This window comes from Myxocyprinus asiaticus, chromosome 28 (assembly GCF_019703515.2).
Source record: "Myxocyprinus asiaticus isolate MX2 ecotype Aquarium Trade chromosome 28, UBuf_Myxa_2, whole genome shotgun sequence".
NCBI lineage: Eukaryota > Metazoa > Chordata > Actinopteri > Cypriniformes > Catostomidae > Myxocyprinus > Myxocyprinus asiaticus.
In genome coordinates, this window is record NC_059371.1 from 31798731 (window position 1) to 31804384 (window position 5654).

The following is a 5654-nucleotide window of genomic DNA, read 5'->3' on the forward strand; positions in this document are numbered from 1 at the left end:
TCATATATTTTTTAAATATGGTACAACAGCAACCTTTTTGGGGTGTGGAAGAAAGCAAAACTTCACCAAGAGAAATGTTGACTTGAATATTCAAGAAGTAATTAGGAAAGACCTGTGGAGTCCTGGGAGAAGGTTTTATAGACGTATGACACTAAACTGAAAATGAGTTTTAGACCCATGGGTCAGCAGTACGTCTGGAGTAAGATGACAAGGTGATGACAAGAACGACACCATCCCCACAGTCAAGCATGGAGGTGGGTCAGTCCTGTTATGGGGGTGTTTTGCAGCTGCAGGAAACGGCTATCCTGACTATGTGACTGACACCATGGATTCTTTCAGGCCATTTTGGCATGAAAAATGTGATGCCTTCAGTGTGTAAATTGAAGCTCAGTGATCACTGGACTTTCCAGCAAGACAATAACACCAAGGATACATCCAAGTTGTCCAAAATCTGGTTCAGGGATAGGTCGTGGAATGTCCTTAAATGGCCCTTTCAGTCCATCATTAAAATCCCATTGCAAACCTTATTTGGGATTTCAAGGAAGCAGTAGCAGCACAGAAACCAAAGAATGTCAATGAGCTGGAAGCTTTTGCTCATGAGAAATGTGTAAAAATTCTAATAGAGTGGTGTCTGAAGCCTGAGAACACTTACCTGAAACATTTATTTGCTGTTATTAAGGATAAAGGATGCTCCACAAATAATAGACTTTGGGGGTTGAATATTTTTGACATGACATTTGTGAAGAGAATTAGTTATTTTGTATTTAAAAATTTGGGTAAACTGAACTCTTTGTTCTCAAAATCACTCAAATGTGTATTAAAAACTTACTTTGTCTGTTTACTGAGGTTTTAGTTGATGTGTTTTAATTCACATCACCAGAATGTATTGCTGGACAGGGGGGTTGAATAATTCTAACTGCAACTATATACACTGAATCAACATTTAAGCCCCACTACCACCCCTTCCCCTCCCAATCCCCAACCGCACCCCGACCCCTCAACAAACACCCTTGTGGTCACACCTGAGCACATACACACACACACACACACACACACACACACACAATATATACACTATATTGCCAAAAGTATTCGCTCATCTGCCTTTAGATGCATATGAACTTAAGTGACATCCCATTCTTAATCCATAGGGTTTAATATGACGTCGGCCCACCCTTTGCAGCTATAACAGCTTCAACTCTTCTGGGAAGGCTTTCCACAAGGTTTAGGAGTGTGTTTATGGGAATTTTTGACCATTCTTCCAGAAGCGCATTTGTGAGGTCAGACACTGATGTTGGACGAGAAGACCTGGCTCGCAGTCTTCGCTCTAATTCATCCCAAAGGTGCTCTATCGGGTTGAGGTCAGGACTCTGTGCAGGCCAGTCAAGTTCTTCCACACCAAACTCGCTCATCCATGTCTTTATGGACCTTGCTTTGTGCACTGGTGTGCAGTCATGTTGGAACAGGAAGGGTCCATCCCCAAACTGTTCCCACAAAGTTAGGAGCATGGAATTGTCCAAAATCTCTTGGTATGCTGAAGCATTCAGAGTTCCTTTCACTGGAATTAAGGGGCCAAGCCCAGCTCCTGAAAAACAACCCCACACCATTATACCCCCTCCACCAAACTTCACAGTTGGCACAATGCAGTCAGACAAGTACCGTTCTCCTGGCAACCGCCAAACCCAGACTCGTCCATCAGATTGCCAGATGGAGAAGCGTGATTTGTCACTACAGAGAACGCGTCTCCACTGCTCTAGAGTCCAGTGGCGGCGTGCTTTACACCACTGCATCCGACGCTTTGCATTGCACTTGGTGATGTATGGCTTGGATGCAGCTGCTCAGCCATGGAAACCCATTCCATGAAGCTCTCTACGCACTGTTCTTGAGCTAATCTGAAGGCCACATGAACTTTGGAGGTCTGTAGCGATTGACTCTGCAGAAAGTTGGCGACCTCTGCGCACTATGCGCCTCAGCATCCACTGACCCCGCTCTGTCATTTTACGTGGCCAACCACTTCGTGGCTGAGTTGCTGTCATTCCCAATCGCTTCCACTTTGTTATAATACCACTGACAGTTGACTGTGGAATATTTAGTAGAGAGGAAATTTCACGACTGGACTTGTTGCACAGGTGGCATCCTATCACAGTACCACGCTGGAATTCACTGAGCTCCTGAGAGCGGCCCATTCTTTCACAAATGTTTGTAGAAGCAGTCTGCATGCCTAGGTGCTTCATTTTATACACCTGTGGCCATGGAAGTGATTGGAACACCTGAATTCAATTATTTGGATGGGTGAGCGAATACTTTTGGCAATATAGTGTATATATATATATATATATATAAAACAATCACACACAATAATAACTACACGTCTCTCTCCAATGCCCCACCCAGAGAGCCCTCCAAGAATGCCAAATATTTGCCCCATTTCCCAACAAACATATCCAAATTCCCCAGTATTCTAGATGACCCTTCTTCGAAAGCCACCACCCTCCCCATCTTCTGAGCACCACTCCTGAAATGGGGGTGCTCCAGCCGAATTCCATCCTCTTAAAACAACTTGTCTGGCGATCATAACACTGGTTAGGACCCAATTTTTTGTGTGTTTATTCCCTATATTGATGACTGCCCCATTGCCTAAAATACAGAGTTTGGGGCACAATGAAATTTGAGTGCCCAATATGTCACACATAAAACTCTGAACCTTCAACCAAAATGTCAGTTTAGGGAGTTCTAATGGTTCCACAAAATTTCTAATATCTTCATCAGTAGATGAAGATGTGGAACTATAAAGATCAAGATAGAATTCTTTAAAAGCATTATTAATATCAATGGCTGAGGTAAAAATTTCACCACCAGCAGATTTCACTGAGGGAATAGTAGAAAAAGACTCTCTCTGCTTTATATATCTAGCCAAAAGCTTCCCTGCTTTGTCCCCCGACTCAAAGTATGACTGTCTTGCCCTAAATAGCCAAAACTCCACCTTCCGTGACAAAATAGTATTATATATGTATTTCAGTCGGGTCAATTCTCTGAACCCATCAGATGACATTAGGTGCTTCAGCTCTGCCTTGGCACTTTTAATATTCCCTTCCAACTCCACGAGTTCTCGTGCTTTGGGTTTTTTGGTTAATGAGGCATACTGTATGATCCGTCCACTAAGAACCACCTTAAGTGCCTTGCAAGCCACGCCACGAATTCTCCATGTGTTCCCTGAGGATTTTTCTATGTGTTTGTATAATAACAGTTTTGGATTTATAAATAAAATAAGGCCTGTGGCCTTGATAATACATGGCCGTTTTGTTCTCCAACCTAAATTAATCATACCTCAAAAGTTAATTTTGAAGCGTCATGTTTTTAAAACAAGTTTCTTCAATGTGACTTCAAAATTCATGTTTTAGGTATGACTGTGTGTAATTTATGTTGTAGCACAAAACACCCTAACTGCCATTATTAAAACCCATAGGAAGGGTAGGAAGAGGATCCCAAGAGTTGATTTGCCCTCTGGGTTCACCTACAAATTGATGTTGCAGCTATGGCTGCACAATTAATTGAATAAATAAATAAATAAATAAATTTATTTTACAATTACAGTTGCCACAATTAACTAATCTTGAAAAGTCTCAATTACATCATTTCATTTAGGTCTACTCCCAAAGCCTCAACATTTTCTGTTTACAACATAATTTGGGTGCATGAAAGGATAGTTCACCCAAAAATTTAAATTCTCTCATTATTCACTTACACTGATGACATCCCAGATGTGTATGACTGTCTTTCTTCAGCAGAACACAAATGAAGATTTTTAGAAGAAGATAGAGCTCTGTCAGGTCCTTATAATAGAAGTACACAGGTGCCAGCACTTTGACGGTCCAAAAGTCACATTTAGGCAGCATAAAAGTAATCCACACAACTCCAGTCGATCAATGAATGTCTTCTGAAGCAAATCTAACTTTTAAAAAATGCTTCCTGTGTCTCGTGCGCACTCCTCTGGCCAAATATAGCTTATGCCTCCAACCAGAGGGTAAAACTGTGTGACTAATCACCATTTACTTAACTAAATTAAAATATTGACATAACATTCCTCAAACGGTGTAATTTGGCCTGGTTGTAATTTGGTATTTTCGTGACGTATTTTAACGTAATATTTCAACGTACAAATTACATTATTTTAAGTAAAACGTCCTAAAAACGTTTTAATTTGCTCTGATTGTATTTTTGTATTTTATGATGTATTCTAAACGTCATATTCAAATGTACAAATTACGTTATTTCAACACCGAAATAAAACGTCCCACAAAAGTTGCATTTTGGTCGTATTAAAAAAACGTTTTATTTACGTTTTTTGTCTACTTAAAGAAAACATTCAAAGTTGGTACTTTCACAACGGTTTTAAAACATTTTATTTTGGTTGTGTTGTTCAGGTGTTGTTTCTGGGACGTTTTTAAAACATTGCACTGCAACATTACCTAACTGCAACCAAACTGCAACGTTGTAAAACGTAAAAACTTTTGTGTTTGCTGGGTAAGAACTAAAGATTATCTTAATATTTTTTTTGTATACATTTCCATTCATTTGTAAAACACTTTGAGATACTACTTGAACAGTGCTCTTGTTCCGGGTTCAATACAAGTAAGGTCAAGCGACAGTATTTGTGGCATGATGTTGATTTCCACAAAAAACCGTTTCGACTTGGCACTCCTTTTCTTTAAAAAAAAAAAAGGTTACAGTGAGGTACATACAATTGAAGTGAATGTGGCCAATTTTTTTGGAGGGTTTAAAAGCAGAAATTTTAAGCTTTTAATTATGTAAATAATTTTGGTTAAAACTTGTGTATTATTTGAGATATTAAGTTGTTTAAATAATCGTTTTCACGGTCGTTTTGGGTTTTAGGGTTTGCGTTTTATATCGGCATGGCGACAAAGTTGTAAAACTGGATATAACTTTACACAGAAAAGGGTAGTAAGCGATTTTATCACACTAAAATCATGTTAATACGCATATTGTTTACATCTTGCGGCTATACTTTTGAAACAGTGAGTATTTTGATGTTTACGCATTGGCCCCATTCACTTCCATTGGAAGTGCCTCAATTTAACTTAGATTTTTCCTTTTTGGGGATTTTTTTTGTTTTGTTTTTTTTTTTTTGGTAAAGAAAAGTAAGGACAAGTTTATTACTATTATTATTTTGTGGTAATCAACATAATGCCCCAAATGCTGTCGATTGAACTTACCTTGTATTGAACCCAGAATATTCCTTTAAACATCCAAATGAAATAAAAATATTTAATAATGTAATAATAGTAGTAATAATAATAATAATAATAATAATAATAATAATAATAATAATAATAATAATAATTATTATTATTGTTGTTGTTGTTTTGTTGTTGTTGTTGTTGTTGTTATAAGAGACCCAAGTTAAAAAAAAAAAAATCACAAAATGTTTACTTTTAATGCTTTATGATGACTTTTATTAAAGGCATTAAACAACATTTTAAGAACACATAATGTTTATCAAATCATTTGTTCATGTACTTTCCAAAAGAAAAAAAGAGGCTTTTATTTTAAAAATGCAGTTGTTGCACTAATCTATAGATCAGCGAGTTAATGCAGATCAGTGCGGCCAACAACCGGAAGCAGTACTGACGTCA